Source organism: Bombina bombina, chromosome 1 (assembly GCF_027579735.1).
Source record: "Bombina bombina isolate aBomBom1 chromosome 1, aBomBom1.pri, whole genome shotgun sequence".
Classification (NCBI taxonomy): Eukaryota; Metazoa; Chordata; class Amphibia; order Anura; family Bombinatoridae; genus Bombina; species Bombina bombina.
Window position 1 is genome coordinate 983316507 of NC_069499.1, and position 18155 is coordinate 983334661.

Here is an 18155-nt window from a genome sequence, read left to right on the forward strand (position 1 = left end):
TTAAACACATATGAGTCGTAGCTCATAGACTAGGGAGGGCAGCAAGTAAACACAGTAGGCTCTGTATGTCAGCAAAACACACAGGCCTGATAGAAAATGATATTAGATTACACTATCAAAAAAATTTAAACTTTTTTTTTTTATATTTAAATTAAGGTGAAGAAGATATGAGTGGTGGCTGCCTGGCACAGACCAATTAACCAAAAGACTGAAAAAAATGAGGTATATTAATGCTGAGTGAGCCTGACAGACACAGGCCTGATAGAAAATGTAATTAGATTACACTAGCAAAATTATTTATTATTTTTTTTTTAAATTTAAAATAATGTTATAAACGGATATTAACACTGGTGGCTGGCACAGAGCAATGAACCAGAGTATATGCTGTGTGACACAGGCCTGATAGAAAATGAAAAAAAATTACACTTGCAAAATAATTAAAATTTTTGGTTAGTTAAATTTAAACTAATGTTGTTAGGGAGATATCAGTGGTGGCAGTAATCACAGCATATGCTGTGAGCCTTAAACACACAGGCTGAAAGCCAGGCAAATGCTAATAAAAATACGAAAAAAAAAAAAAAACGGCACGAAATATAGCCCTAAAAAGGGCTTTTTGGGGTGCTGTCCTTGCAGCAGAGATGAGTGGAGTCCTTCTGGACTGTAGTGGACACTAAATACACTAGCCTAGCTATGTATTTCCCTATAATGTCAGGAGCACAAACACAACACGTCCTCTCACTAAGAAAGCAAGGTCGTTATGAGTCTAAAATGGCGGCTTCCGAGTGGTTGGGAGGGTCTGTGAGGGAGTGTCTGATCTTGATTGGCTCTAATGTGTCAGAGGGTGTGACATACAGGGTCAAAGTTTCCTCAATGATGACACATAGGGGGCGGATCGAACATCGCCATGTGTTCGCCCGCATCCGCGAACGCGAACAAGCTATGTTCGCTGTGAACCGTTCGCGGGCGAACAGTTCGGGACATCACTAGTCTCCATCAGAGGTCATGGGTGTTACAGCAGGACAATGACCCAAAGCACACGTCAAAATGCACCCAGAAATGACAAAGCGCTGGAAAGTACTGAACTGGCCAGCAATGAGTCCAGATCTCAATCCCATAGAGCACCTGTGGAGAGATCTCAAAACAGCAGTTGGGAAAAGGAACCCTTCCAATCTGAGAGACCTGGAGCAGTTGCTCTTTCAAACGGTGTGTGTCTTGTGGGTTTAAGTACAATCACTTTCGGCTAGATTACGAGTTTTGCGTTAAACTGAAAAAGCAGCGTTAACAGGTCCTAACGCTGCTTTTTCACTACCGCTGGTATTACGAGTCTTGCAGGTTTAGGGACACCGCACACTTTTTTGGCCTTACCGCAAACCGACTTACGCAAACTTCGTAAAGTCTTTTTTCTATGGGACTTCCATAGCGCCAGTATTATGAGTCTGTCCTGGGAGGCCAAAAAGTGAGCGGTACACGCTACCCCGTCAAGATTCCTAACGCATTTTAAAGTCAGTAGTTATGAGTTTTACACTACAATGCTGTAGCATAAAACTTATAACTAAAGTGCTAAAAAGTACACTAACACCCATAAACTACCTATTAACCCCTAAACCGAGGCCCTTCCGCATCGCAAACACTAAAATAAAAATTTGAACCCCTAATCTGCCGCTCCAGACATCCCCGCCACTATAATAAACATATTAACCCCTAAACTGCCGCACTCCCGCCTCGCAAACACTAGTTAAATAATAATAACCTCTAATCTGCTACCTCTAACATCGCCGCCACCTACATTATACTTATTAACCCCTAATCTTCCGCTCCAGACATCGCCGCAACCTACATTATATTTATTAACCTCTAATCTGCTACCCTCAACATCGCTGCCACCTACCTACATTTATTAACCCATAATCTGCCGTCCCCAGTGTCGCCACCACTATATTAAATTTATTAACCCCTAAACCTAAGTCTAACCCTAACCCTAACACCCCCTAACTTAAATATAATTTAAATAAATCTAAATAAAATTACTATAATTAACTACATTATTCCTATTTAAAACTAAATACTTAACTGTAAAATAAACCCTAAGCTAGATATAATATAACTAATAGTTACATTGTATCTAGCTTAGGGTTTATTTTTATTTTACAGGCAAGTTTGTATTTGTTTTAACTAGGTAGAATAGTTACTAAATAGTTATTAACTATTTACAAACTACCTAGCTAAAATAAATACAAATTTACCTGTAAAATAAAACCTAACCTAAGTTACAATAACACCTAACCTTACACTATAATTAAATAAATTCCCTACATTAAATACAATTAAATACATTAAATTAAATTAGCTAAATCACAAAAAAAACCCCACTAAATTACAGAAAATAAAAAACAAATTACAAGATCTTTAAACTAATTACACCTAATCTAATAGCCCTATCAAAATAAAAAAGCCCCCCCAAAATAAAAAAAAAACCCTAGCCTAAACTAAACTACCAATAGCCCTTAAAAGGGCCTTTTGCGGGGCATTGCCCCAAAGAAATCAGCTCTTTTTCCTATAAAAAACATACAAACACCCCCCCAACAGTAAAACCCACCACCCACACAACCAACCCCCCAAATAAAATACTAACTAAAAAACCTAAGCTCCCCATTGCACTGAAAAGGGCATTTGTATGGGCATTGCCCTTAAAAGGGCATTTTGCTCTATTGCGGCCCAAAGTCCCTAATATAAAAAATAAACCCACCCAATACACCCTTAAAAAAATCCTAACACTAACCCCCGAAAGATTCACTTACTGGGAGAAGTCTTCATCCAAGCGGCAAGATATCCTCAATGAAGCCGGCAGAAGTGGTCCTCCAGACAGGAAGAAGTGGTCCTCCAGACGGGCAGAAGTCTTAATCCAGACGGCATCTTCTATCTTCATCCTTCCGGCGCGGAGCGGGTCTATCTTCAAGACATCCGACGCAGAGCATCCTCTTCTTCTTCGTAATGAATATCACTTTAAGTGACGTCATCCAAGATGGTGTCCCTTAGATTCCGATTGGCTGATAGAATTCTATCAGCCAATCGGAATTAAGGTAGAAAAAATCCTATTGGCTGATGCAATCAGACAATAGGATTGAACTTCAATCCTATTGGCTGATCCAATCAGCCAATAGGATTGAGCTTGCATTCTATTGGCTGTTCCAATCAGCCAATAGAATGCAAGCTCAATCCTATTGGCTGATTGCATCAGCCAATAGGATTTTTTTTACCTTAATTCCGATTGGCTGATAGAATTCTATCAGCCAATCAGAATCTAAGGGACGCCATCTTGGATGACGTTACTTAAAGTGATATTCATTACGAAGAAATCGTTGTTTGAAGAGGATGCTCCACACCGGATGTCTTGAAGATGTACCCGCTCCGCGCCGGAAGGATGAAGATAGAAGATGCCGTCTGGGTGAAGACTTCTGCCCGTCTAGAGGACCACTTCTGCCTGTCTGGAGGACCACTTCTGCCAGCTTTGTTGAGGACATCTTGCCGCTTGGATGAAGACTTCTCCCGGTAAGTGAATCTTCGGAGGTTAGTGTTAGGATTTATTTATAGGGTGTATTGGGTGGGTTTATTTTTTTGATTAGGGACTTTGGGCCACAATAGAGCTAAATGCCCTTTTAAGGGCAATGCCCATACAAATGCCCTTTTCAGGGCAATGGGGAGCTTAGGTTTTTTATAGTTAGTATTTTATTTGGGAGGTTGGTTGTGTGGGTGGTGGGTTTTACTGTTGGGGGGGTGTTTGTATGTTTTTTTTACAGGAAAAAGAGCTGATTTCTTTGGGGCAATGCCCCGCAGAAGGCCCTTTTAAGGGCTATTGGTAGTTTAGTTTAGGCTAGGGTTTTTTTTTATTTTGGGGGGGCTTTTTTTTTATTTTGATAGGGCTATTAGATTAGGTGTAATTAGTTTAAAGATCTTGTAATTTGTTTTTTATTTTATGTAATTTAGTGGGGGATTTTGTGATTTAGCTAATTTAATTGTATGTATTTAATTGTATTTAATGTAGGGAATTTATTTAATTATAGTGTAAGGTTAGGTGTTATTGTAACTTAGGTTAGGTTTTATTTTACAGGTAAATTTGTATTTATTTTAGATAGGTAGTTAGTAAATAGTTAATAACTATTTAGTAACTATTCTACCTAGTTAAAATAAATACAAACTTGCCTGTAAAATAAAAATAAACCCTAAGATAGCTACAATGTAACTATTAGTTCTATTGCAGCTAGCTTAGGGTTTATTTTACAGGTAAGTATTTAGTTTTAAATAGGAATAATGTAGTTAATGAAAGTAATTTTATTTAGATTTATTTAAATTATATTTAAGTTAGGGGGTGTTAGGGTTAGATTTAAGTTTAGGGGTTAATAAATTTAATATAGTGGCGGCGACATTGGGGGCGGCAGATTAGTTGTTAATAAATATAATTTAGGTGTTGGCGATGTTGGGGGCAGCAGATTAGGGGTTAATAAGTATAATGTATGTGGCGGCGGTGTCCGGAGCAGCAGATTAGGGGTTAATAAATAAGTGTAAGATTAGGGGTGTTTAGACTCGGGGTTCATGTTAGCGTGTTAGGTGTAAACATAAAATGTGTTTCCCCATAGGAATCAATGAGGCTGCGTTACTGAGATTTACGCTGCTTTTTTGCAGGTGTTAGACTTTTTCTCAGCCGGCTCTCCCCATTGATGTCTATGGGGAAATCGTGCACGAGCACGTATGACCAGCTCACTGCTGACTTAAGCAGCGCTGGTATTGAAGTGAAGTTTGGAGCTCAATTTTGCTCTACGCTTACTTCTTGTCTTTTAATGCCGGGTTTCAGAAAACCTGTAATACCAGCGCTGCAGGTAAGTGAGCGGTGACAATAACGCAAAACTCGTAATCTCGACGTTTGAAAATAAAACAAAGTACACACTTGTGTTTAAGCACAACAAATTAATACCCCTCTAACAGGCCATCAAAAAAAGCTACAGACCCCTAAAGCCCCTCTTAAAAATAAACTTTGGTAATAGTGATCACCTGGTGTGAATACATGTGGGTGGGGATGTGGTCGGGGATGGTTGCAGTTCAGTTTATTAAGCCTTAACAATTGAAGTAAACAATTTTGCTAGCAAAGATACATTGGAAGCCATTTGGTCTGGCAGGAAGGTAATAAAGATGACATTTAAGGAAAATGTTTTCTTTGAAACAGTACCCTTCTTACAACACAAAAACTTGATATAGGGTGGAAGTAAAAAGCAGAAATAAGCTGCATTATGACTCCTCTTGAAAATATAAAATGATAAATCTTAGTGAATAGGTATAAACTGTATTTAGAAATCTCCACAGTGAATGTAATACAAAAAAATAATAATTAGTAGTTAGTCATTATCTAGTCTGTAAGCTTTCTGAGGCAAGGTTTCCCATATGTCTTCTATTAACTCACAATATTGTAAGCACCTTGGAGCTTAATCTGCCATTATGCCACAATATTTAAGATTGAAGTGGAATCCCCCACTATACCAGTAGATTACAAACTCCTTGGAACTGGATATTACATTATCATTGGGACTGGTTCTCCCATTAGACAGTATTAGGGTGACCATATTGCTGCTTTAAAAAGGGACACATATGAAAAATACATATGTCAGGGTTCTTATATAAAACATTTCTTTAAACATCTCTGAAAACAGCCCTGACATATGTATTTTTCATATGTGTCCCTTTTTAAAGCGGCAATATGGTCACCCTAGACAGTATGCTTTTTGGCACTGGATCACCTGTTATACCACTAGAACAGTGTTCAACAACCTTTTAAGAGTGTTGTGCTGATTTAATACTATAAAGTGAACTGGTGTGTAATTCTCATACCCACATCAGAATCAGACCTTAGATTTTAGAGCACTGAGCCTGTAGTCCTTCTTTAAGCTCCTTAACTTAATATCTCCAGGGCTAGCCTGCTACAATCTGCTGCTTTGGTGTGTCTTGTGCATGGTGTGTTGTGTGGGTCTTGCGCTGGGGATTGAAGAGGAGAATAGGCCTGTATCTGACAACCACACTGGCTGATATTCTGACAGAGTTGTGCCAAAGATGGCACCAAAAGCCATGTCGCTTTTTCATGCAGCACTCTAAGTGCCATTAAAATCAATACATAGCACTAGCACAATAGGTTTTGCTCACCCCTGCACTAGACTGTAAGCTGTTTGGGACAGAGTTTTCTATCCAGTAAATTATGTTCCTTGCTCCTTGGGGAAGCCATATATATTTTTTCACAAATAAGCATATATTGTATCCACTTGGATGCCAATAACACACAAATAAATTATGTTACCTCTTTGGCTGCAAGGAACACCCACAGAAGAGATCTGCTTCCCTCTTACTCCCAGTTGCACACACGCAACAGTGTTTTTACACCTATATGGTTACCCATGATTTTAACCCAGTGACTACATGTAACACACAAAAAAACATTACTTTAACATCACACAGAATGCCAAAAACAAGAAATTAAATCATAAATACAGATATTTCAATGTCTTAGCCTATATCCTAGCTAGCACTTATTAGATGAGAACTCCCCTTCCCAGGGGGCATGTACAGAAACAAACCACTCCCATTTTGTCCTGAGATAGACATAGTTAATTTCCTCTTTCCAAGGTACCTGTTGGATTTCTATGTCTTGCCAACTGATGATGCTGCTTGTTTTGCCTTATGTTCCCTTCTTCGGACAGGAAGGAATTACAAAAAGTCAGTTTGATTGTTGAAAGTCTTTGGTTATATTTACATAGTAGTGCAGACATCTGACAACATCCAGAGTATATAATGGTTTATCTTCTATTAATTTCTTCTGTGTAACAAAAGAGGACAAAACAATATCCTGAGAGGAATGAAATTTTGACACAACTTTTAAGTAGAAATTCAGGAACTGTCCGTAACACCACTTTACAAGTCATGACGTTCTGAAACATGGCATACAGACGTAATGGTTGCCAAAAATAAAGTTTTTAAAGTCAGGAACCATAAAGAAGCTGTCTTCAAAGGTTCAAAAGGTGATACTGTCAAAGCATTTAGAACCAAGAGAAGATCCCAAGGAGGAACACAAAATCTCACAGTAGACTTACTGGGAAAAAGGGCCTAAAATATTGATCAAGAAGCTCTTGTGCCCAACAAAAACCTGAAATTGTTGAAATTGCAGGAACTTGTACTTTGAGTGTAGAAGCAGATAACCTTTGCAAAAAGCCATCATGTAGGAAAAGAAGCAGATTATATAGTTGAACATTAGCCATAGATGTATTATGTGCACTAACCAATGCAGAAAATACATTCCAAATTCTGTAATAGGACTGTGAGATAGAGGATTTCCTAGCCTTTAAAGAGTCTCAATGACTGAAACTGAAATATTAATTCTAATGTACCTTGACCACTCAGTAGCTAAGCTGCCAAATGTAACTTGTTTGGATTTGGGTGAGGAAGAGGACCTTGATGCAGAACGCTTCTGAAGTTTGGAAGGCACCAATGAGGTTGAATTGCTAACTATTTTATCAGTGGACACTAGGGTCTCCTGGGCCAAAAGGGAAGGATCACAATAACTTTTCCACTCGACTGACAGACCTTGCAGAATCTTTTTGAAGGATTTTAAAAATTGGAAAACAGACATAATTTACAAAATGTTTGCAGGCAGAGAAGACTGCTTCATGTTGCATCTTTCCTGAGCTTGACAGTCTTGACAAGGAGCTCCCCAGGCTGAGACCCTGAGACATATTTAACTGACGAATCAACGAAACAAGATGCTGTTTCAGAAAAACTGGAAATCTGATTCTCTGAGATAGAGAATAATGGAAGAATCCCTAAAATTATCCAATTTTCCAATGAACCCATCTTACTAGGTGAATTGTTGAAGCCAATTTCCCCAGGAACTTTATCCAGCTTCTGGCTGTTAGAAAACAGATGGTGCTTTAAAATATTATCAATTATTTAATCTTCTCTCGAGGTTTGGCCTGTATCAAAGAATGCACCCCAAAAACAATGTTTGACAGGTTACAGATGGCTCTTCTTCCAAATTATTAGCTGACCAAAAGACTGCAGAATCTGAAGAATTTGTTGAGCTTGACACAAAGCTTGTGCTCTTGTTTCTGCTATTAGCAGAATGTCATCCAGATAATGTAAAAGAAAAATTCCTCTTTTCCTGATTTCTGCAATCAAAAGTATGAGAACATTTGTGAAGACTCTGGGAGCTAAGGAAATCCCAAAAGGCAGAGTTCTGAATTGGTAATTATGAAACTTTATTGCATATGGGTGATGTCTATATGTATGCAAAAATATGCATCTTTAAAATCGATGGACAACAGAAAAGTATCTGGAGGGATCAGGGAAATTACTGTAAGAAGAGACTCCATTTTAAATGATTGTATTTCCAGTAAGTGATTGAGAGCCCTTGTTCTCCGTCCTGCAGCTTTCTTCTTTATCAAAACCAACTGGGAGTAAAACCCCTGAGGCTGGGAAGAAGACACTCTCTGAATTAGTTATGCAAGGAGCAAACCTTGCACATACTGGAAAATTATTTGTCTGTCTTCTTTTTCTCCAGGAAAGGGAAACTAAACAAAATTGTTGCTTGGATGGTTGTTCTTGAATTCTAGTCTGTATCCTAAAGAAACAATCTTTAGAACCCAAGGATCCTGGATATGAGACCAAACTTGACTGAACTGGACCAAGCATGCTCCCACAGGAACTATTTAGAAGGAATAAGGAATGGTAGGCATCTTTAGGAAATGTATTTCTGGAGGCCCAAGCTTATGCTCTTTGACAAAAATGAGTATAGAGTTTGTGAAACTTAGAGGCTTGAGGCAAAAAAGGATTTTTTTTCTTCCAGATCTCTTGGAGATCAACTCTTCCAGGGTTTTACCAGGGTCAAATGGTAGATTTCAAAGATTAATCTTGGTAGCAGAGTCTGCTTCCCAATGTCTCTAATAGAGGGCTTGTCTAGCCAAATTGGTAGTAATCATATTTCTTGCATCTAAATGCAATAACTCATTTATAGCTTCAGAATAAAAATGTAGCAACTGTATCAGCCAAAATGGATGCATGTGGTCATCACCTGCAGTAGGTAGATTATCTTGAATAGATGAAAACTAATTTTCTGCAGCCTTAGTGACTGAAAACATGGATAAGATTGGTGCCTTGCAACAAAAAGGAGTGTTTAAAAATGAAATCAATTTTCTTATCAAAAGCATCTCTGAAGGAGCCTGAAACCACCTTTTAGATAGGCGAGATATAGTAGCATCTACTTTAGGAAAAGAAAACAAATCTGAAACATCTTTAGGCAAAGGAAAATTCTTCATCTGTTTTTACAAATTAAGATAAAAATATTTTTTAAGGGCATTAATTTAAACACAGGAAATTAAAAAGTAGCAGATGGCATAGAGTCATACCAATCAGAGGAGGTAGAAGGCATATTTTGCAAAACTGAAGTCTCTGTAACATAAGCAATACATTCTGCAGGTACAGGGCTGGCATTTGGTAATAGGCAATATAGGCAGCCGCCTTAGCGCACACCGGCTGGGGAGCGGTGCCGACTGCTGAAGATTTAAATGGATTATTTATTAAATTATTTGTTGTGTGGTGTGAAACTTGTGTCGAGTCGATCATTCTTTCAATTTATCGCCAGCCGATCGCTACTCCCTCCCCCCCTCAATGCCCCCGCCTGCAACGCAACTTAGGCTGCGTTCAGCAAGTGCTCCAAGCGAACTGGGAATCACTTGGAGCATTTTCTGAATACTTGCCAGTGAGACACTGGGCTTTCTCTGAGTGCTCTGATGACGTAAGTCCCAGCGCTTCCAGCTTGCTGGAAAAGCTGGGACTTTTTAGAGCAAGCTCAGATGCTTGACAACATGGCAGCCTCCACACACGTGTTGCTCATGGAGGCTGCCATGTTTTTTTATATATAAAAGCATATCACTCTATCACCTGTAGCTTAACCTGTCCCATTCATTTGCTTATCCTGCCCCATTCATTTACATTAAATAACTTATGCTGCACTTGTCCTGCCCTGATATCTTTATTCATTATTAGCCACATAAATCCTCCCCTCTTTCAAAGATACACCATTTCTACCATTGCACCAACATTTTACAGGTATGTGAGTGATGGGAGCTGCAGCCCTTATATCTTTATTCATTATTAGCTGAATGGGGCAGAATAAGCTACAGGGGCTGAGCTGAGAGCAGCTGAATAGAGGGGGGCAGAGTTCCAATTTTTGCAGAGAGGTAGGGGAAACCAGAAACACAGGGGAAACCATTCTCGGCGTAACACCGGCAATTACAAGTGGGGAATAGTGAGTGCACCGGACACACACTGCAATAATAGTAATAAATAGTAATAAATAGTAATAAATAGGGCTAATAAATAGCCAATTGGCTGCAGAGGGTTGAGCATGTGTGTAGCTTGTTAACAACATATATATATATGAAGTCTCCAGCTACAACGAAGTGGATTTTCTTGATCTAAGAATCTATAAGGTAGGCAACAGGCTTGGCACTACTCTATTCAAGAAAACTACCGATAGGAATACACTGTTGCACGCTTCTAGTTACCATCCCAGATCACTCATAAAAACAATCCCTAAGGCACAGATGCTGAGAGTCTTCCGTAACAATACATCAGACGAGAACCGGGAGTTACAACTAAAAGAAATGGAAACAAGATTCTACAACAGAGGATACAATGGCAGCATTATAAGGGACACAAGGTCTCAAGGGGGCATGGAGACCAACAAAAGAGACCACCAGAAGAGGATGAATTTCGTTACAGCATATACTCCTAGCACAAGGACACTGGGGGTAACTCTAAAAGAAAAATGGGATATTGTTCAGACAGACCCAACATTGCCTTACCAGAGCTATGGACCACCCAGAATTGGGTACAAGAGAGGAAGAAACCTAAAAGACATTCTAATGAAAACAGATCCGACTGACAGCTACAACAAGGTCACACCAACTACTAAAAGAGGTTCCTACAAGTGTCCAAGCTGTGTAACGTGCAACTCTATGCTCCAATGCAAACAGTTCAGACATCCACACAACAATACAAGATTAAGTACTACCTTACGTGTACCACAAAGTTCGTGGTATACATGCTGAATTGCAGCTGTGGCCTATTTTACATAGGCAAAACCTCAGATGACATCAAAAAAAGGATGGCTAATCACAGGAGTGCCATTCGGACGGCAATTGATAAAGGAAAGAGTGATCAGCCGGTGGCTAGACATTTCATGGAGAAAGGTCACTCTGTGGCAAACCTAAGATTCAAGCTCATTGACCACGTACCCCCACTACCTAGGGGAGGCGATAGGGACACCCGTCTCCTACAGAAAGAGGCTGAGTGGATCTTTAAACTGGACACTATACACCCCAGAGGTTTGAATATGGGAATAGACTGGCATTGTTTTTTATGATTTGATTGGATTGTAAATTATGAATTTTCTGAATGTGCTAAGTACTCCAACTTTTGAAATTTGGTGTTTATGTATATGTTAACAACATTTACTCTCCTTATACATGCATCTATTCCATCTTTACCCTCTATGTGTGAAGTATCTAGGGGTGATCTATCCTTGGGTCACCAGTGTTACATTGCTGTGTATATATAGTGCTTGGTTACCTGGCCTAGGGACTTATAATATCTGTTTTCCATTTGTCTCTCCCTGTGACTTGCCACCTGGGGTCTATCTCTACAGACATTACACTCAGTAGCTATCTGTGGTATAATTATACTAGCCTGACTGGTATCAGCGTTATCACCAGGTTTTGGATGCTGTAGCTCTGCATATCTTGTCTGTGTTTTATTCAATTAGTTATCAATTGTTTGTGATGTAAGCAATGTGAAAGTTTGGTCCACCCTTCTGTTACTTATTTTTAGAAACCTTGGGTCTGTGAAACATTGGGCACAATCTTGATACTATTATGTTCAACACATATTTGTAGTGGGGCCTGCCCGATTGGGTCAATCATATTCAGCGTCTGGGGCAGAGCGCACTCACCACTTATATAGCAACCTACTTTTTGGTCTTTTAAATCTGACGGTTACATGGTGGGTCACCTGGTGGTCTGAGTTACAGTCTTGCAACTTAATTGTGGGTCCTAGATTACAATAGTGGATTATATATAATGCTTTTGTGTTTAATCAGGTGGGTGTTCAAATTTCTGGCCGCACACATTAGGCTCCCTGTCCCTGCTATGGTCTCGTAACATTTGCCTGTTTCCCACTCCTCTAGATGCCCCTATATTTGCTTAGGTTATGACACAGGGCTCCTGCCTTGTCCATCAACCTGTCTCTCCTTATACGCATCGTATTGCCCAGTGTCTATAATATTTTTGACACGTTTTTAGTAATATCATTTACACTAACATAGGGGCTTGTCTCTTACAGCCTATTAGAATCCTCGCTGTTTAGCAATGGGGGCGGATCGCTCCGGGCTGATACGCATGCGCACAGTCCATGATATTACTCTCAGGATACTGTAAGCTGTAAGCGCAAAAGCGGTCCGGGGCCCGACATAAACACACGGTAGGACACTTGTCTGGGAAGCTTTCAAATTAGATTGACTAACAATACTCTGTCTTACAGTTACGGCTTTTGGGAGATTTCAAACTTAGCCTGTGGTGTACATATATATTGAGGATCCCTGCACTAGGAAATTAGGTCCTCAGTTGTTCATTAGGACATTAATAGTAGGCGCATAATGTTGACCTTATTATATTCGACAGTTGATTTATCTATAGAGGGTGCAGACAATATATCACTATAAGATACTTAGAGAACATGCTCTAAAAGGCACTTGCACAGATTACGCTACTAAGTACATCCCCTATATGTTAGTTGCGGATTTTTTATTACATATTTTTTTCATTTTATGTTCTGTATATTAAATGTTGCAATTAGATATCTTGACTGGATGCTCTGAAATACAATATATGAACTACTGTTGTGGTTATGTATTCATCTGCTAATTGATCATGAATATATTCTTAATTGGGTTCTTTTGATGTGATTGTTGCTTTATTCACATTATTTACTTTGTATTGTATGTTTGGTTGCCATGGCAACTGATTTTTGGCGGTTTTTGCACAAAGGGGAGGGGTTTATGTATGTTTAAATGTTTGACTCACTTGTATGTTGTTGGTCTGATGAAGGGGAGCATTCCCCGAAACTTTACCGATTAAACTATTTGTTTAAAACTTAAGTCCAGAGAGTGCTGTTTTCTACTTGCTATATATATATATATATATATATATATATATATATATATATATAGTTATTTATTACTGTTACCCGTGACGTGTGCAAGGAGGGGGGCTGTAAGTAACGGTGTTGTTAATGTAATAATACTACAAGGGAGTTTATAATAAACGTTCGAATGTGCAGAGTCCATTATTGTGCAGCAGATCCCTTTGCGCATGCAAACGTTTTTTCTAAGCTCCCTTGCTTGTGACGTCACCTAGCGTCACGTCATCGCTGGAGTAGAAGTGCCTCCACTAGCATCTGAGAACTTGCCGAACGCAGCCTTAGTCAGTCTGTCTACTACTTCTTCCTGTCCCTGGGCTGGCCCGGCTATTGCTTATAGGCTGCCTATGGGATGGGAATGTGGGCGTGCCACCCGTGCGTGTGGTGTCAGTCAGAGCATCAGCGGGAAGCTGGATGCGGAGCTCAATTGCACAGCAGCTGTAGCTATGAATGAGTGATGATGCTGCCCCGCCCGACTGAGACTGCCGGCCCAGCCCGCAGATGAGACAACAAGTGAAGACAGATGGAAGTGAGGTAGGAATGGTGGAGGTCTCTGAGGGGGCCTGAGGCCGGACCGGCACACGCATTTTTAATTACTTTCCTGAAATAACATGAAACAGGTGTAGCTGGGATGAGGCCTGTAAAGCTGGTGATTTCTGTTAGTGACTTTAGCATATTTTTTGCTTAGCCCAGATCACAGTCTTATACTACTAGTCTCTGCTTACACTCTAAAGGAGAACAGATACATATACTCCCAAATGGATTTCAAGGACATATCCCAAGCCTTTACTTAGCAAATCAAAGCACATCTTGTTAATAAAATGACAAAATAAACAGTTTATACAGCTCTTTTGCAACCAATTATCCATTACCATATGCTAAATGTGTATAAAGCATTGGCTTTAATGTCCTTTTAATACCTCATTCAGGTTAAGAAATGGATTCCCAAATATCCTTAGCTGTTTTACTTTATTTATTTATGTGCTTATCCATATGGGTTGCTGGATGCTCTTAATTAACCACTGTCTGATATGTTATGCAGCACTACCACTACCTGATTTGCCATGCAGCACTACCACTGCCTGATTTGCTATGCAGCACTACCACTGATTTGCTATGCAGCACACCCACTGTCTGATTTGTTATGCAGCACAACCACTGTCTGATTTGCTATGCAGCACTACCACTGTTTGATTTGCTATGCAGCACTACAATTTTCTGTTTTGCTATGCTGCACAACCACTGTCTGATTTGCTATGCAGTCTACCACTGTTTGATTTGCTATGCTGCGCTACCACTGTTTGATTTGAATTTAGCCACCAAAAAGCAAGCGCTACCCAGGTGCTGACACAAAAATGGGCCAGTTCCTAAGCTTACATTGCTGCTTTTTAAATAGCTACCAAGAGAACAAAGAAAAATTGATAATAGGAGTTAATTAGAAATTTGCTTAAAATGTCATGTTCTATCTGAATAGTGTTAAAAAAAAATATTATTATTTTTTTTTGAACATCAGGTACAGGATTAAACTCAGCATCACTTGGTTTATATACAAAGTTTCCCCCAAAGACTTGTCCAATGCAAGTAAAGCTTAAATTATTCTCTTCCCACACAGTTTTGTTACACATAACACACTTCTTAGGCACATTCTTAATCTTAGAGCTTAACTACATAAAAGAAAAGAGAAAAGAAAACATTAGAAGCAATAGCGAGGAGAAGAAAATAAATAGGGAAACAGCCCTGGTAATAAATCATACTTTAGTATAGAGGCAGCAGGCTGAGTATCCTGGATACCCAAAGCAGGATCCACGCTCTCCATTCTGAAAACAAAGGAGGATACCTTCAGCAAAAGAAGGAATCCTGCATGGCTACAAGTTCTAGCCTTGAGGACTTATGTCGCCATAGGCACAACACGACCACTGCAAACTCTGATCCAGACAGAGGTCTACCTGGCATAGCACAAATATTCAAGAACATGCACACACCTAAAGCTGACCCTAGCCGCGTGACTATGGGAAGAACCCTAGGCATACCAGGAGTGACGCTTCATCTGCCTAGCACAACAAAGCATTACTACTGCCTAAACTGGGATTAACCAAAACATTAGACCAAACAAAAAGTGGGCAAGACATAGAACTCCACCAGGTACCTAGGGAAGGGGAACATAGCTCTGTACATTTTAGTATGGACAGAACTAGGAATGACAAATGTATCACCTTATATTTAGACAAAAGGGGTGTGGTATATTTCTGTACATGCCCCTATGGTAGGCTAAGATAATACACAAGTCAAGGGTTTGTTTTTACCATACGCGGCTGCCAGTGACATATAGAGTGGCACATGCACAATGTCTATTCTTTGTCACTAAGGGGACATTAAAAAACTAGATACATAAGTATGCAGTATTTTTGTATAGATTTTACTGGACAACCTTCTAAAAAAACTGGACTGTCCAATTGAATTCAGGACACCTGGCAATCCTTCTTAGGACAGAACATCGACATTTGAAGCCATGAAACTGCCATTTTACTAGACATGTGCAGCCGCGAAAAATTCGTTTTGGTTCGGACCGATTCGAATTTTGGTTCGGATCGATTCGAATTCGGAAGAAATCAAATGAATTAGTTTCGGATTCATTCGGATTCTTTCGGATTCATGTGAAATTCGGTTCGATTCGAATCGATTCGGATTTTCGGAATTTCGGCACTGTTAAGTGTGATGTGCTGTGTATTACACTAGTATACTGTACAATACTAGTGTAATACATGGCCATCCGAATCCATCCGAATAAATTCGAATCGATTCGGTAGTTTCGGCACTGCCGCAATTCGGAAATTCGCACATGTCTACATTTTACCTTTACATTATCTGCTCTCAATGTAACTGGACTTGATGTGTGCTATTTAATTCTGCATCCTTCACACTACTTATCATATATTATTATTTTATTCTGCATGATGGAGCATATTTAACATATTTCTCTTCTACTCAAGCAAATGCTTCTAATTTAATAAACAAAAAAAAACTACCTTTGTTTTATAATAAACCTTATTATCACAGAGAAATGAATCTAAGTAGTCCAATATGTTCATAATGGTTTCATTAATTACATGTAGAATAATTATGCATATCTTAATATGCAAATTAGGACAACAGCTCTTTGTCAAAATGAGTTAACTGTCACATGCTGTTCCTGTAAGCGACCAGCAGGGGACAAAAGAGGCACATGAAGGCTTCTGATCTGCTACACAAGGTATTTTGTATCAGATAATACACTCACAATTTAAGTCAAAATTAAACGTTCTCAATTCAGATAGAGTGTACTATTTACAACAACAACAACAAAAAAAGCTTTCAAGTTTCCTTATGTTATCAAATGTACCTCTTTTTCTTGATATCCTTACACTTGAAACATCTCTTGCTTTTGTGCAAAAATTGTGCTTTTCCTGCTCCCTAGAGAGGCTATAATACTAATTATGTAAAGTAAGATATTAACATAACTTCTGCCGTATTGGAAGATGTTAGAAAGGAACATTACCAAACAGATAAACACTTCCTGCTCAATCAATTAAATGGACATGAATCCCACAATTTTAAACAACTTTCCTATTAATTTATGTCATCTAATTTGCTTAGTTCTCTTGGTATCCTATGTTCAAAAGCATACCTAGGTAGGCTCAGGAGGTGGGAGCTAGCTGCTGATTGGTGGCTGCACATACCTGCCTCTTATTATTGGCTTGCTGGTGTGTTCAGCTAGCTCCCAGTAGTACATTGCTTCTCCTTCAACAAAGGATACCAAGAGAATGAAGCTAATTTGACAATAGAAGTAAACTGGAAAGTTATTTAAAAATGTATGTTCTATCTAAATCACAAAAGACATTTTTTAGATTTCACGTCCCTTTAAAGTTAAAAAAAGGAATAAGCAAATTAGAGAATAATCCAAACACTATACAAATAATCCCCCTGTTTAAATCCCTTACAGAGACATACACACATACTGTATGTATACGGTTTTGGAGTTCAACAGCTTGATTGTGCACCTGTCATCTATAAACACCAATAAGCATTATTAAAATAGACCAATCAACATACTAGCTGTTTAACCTGTAATGTAATTGATAAACCAACAGAAGTCATCGTTTTGTTTGTCATAAAGTGTAGACAGTTCATTTTTGGATTATGAATTTGAGAGATTAATGATGCAAATAATGATTTTGTATTTTTTCCAAGCTTCAGGCTTAATAATGGCAGACGTATTTTTGAATTGTGATCACTGGGAACACTCTGAAAATACTGGCATATAGAAATTCTGCTGAAAATAAGCACGAAATTGTGATCAACCCCAGCGTTGCACATGCTCGCTCCTCATTTTACGTCAGTATGCCCTCATAGAGAACAGCTAAGTGTCAACAAATGAAAATGGAAAGAGGTAAATTTGACAAAAGAAGTACATTTTCTTTTGTATTTGTATATTCTTTCTCAATAATGAAAGTTTAATTTTGACATCTATGCCTCTTTAAGCTAAAACGAATAAATATTAAAATATTGAAATTAAAAGGGACAGTCAAGTCCAAAATAAACTTTCATGATTCAAATAGGGCATGCAATTTTAAATAACTTTCCAATTTACTTTTATCACCAATTTTGCTTTGTTTTCTTGGTATTCTTATTTGAAAGCTAAACCTAAGTAGGCTCATATGCTAATTTATTAGACCTTGAAGGCTGCCTCTAATTTAAATGCATTTTGACAGTTTTTCACCACTAGAGGGCATTAGTCCGTGTATGTCATATAGATAACATTGAGCTCACGCACATGAAGTTACCTAAGAGTCAGCACTGATTGGCTAAAATGCAAGTCTGTCAAAAGAACTGAA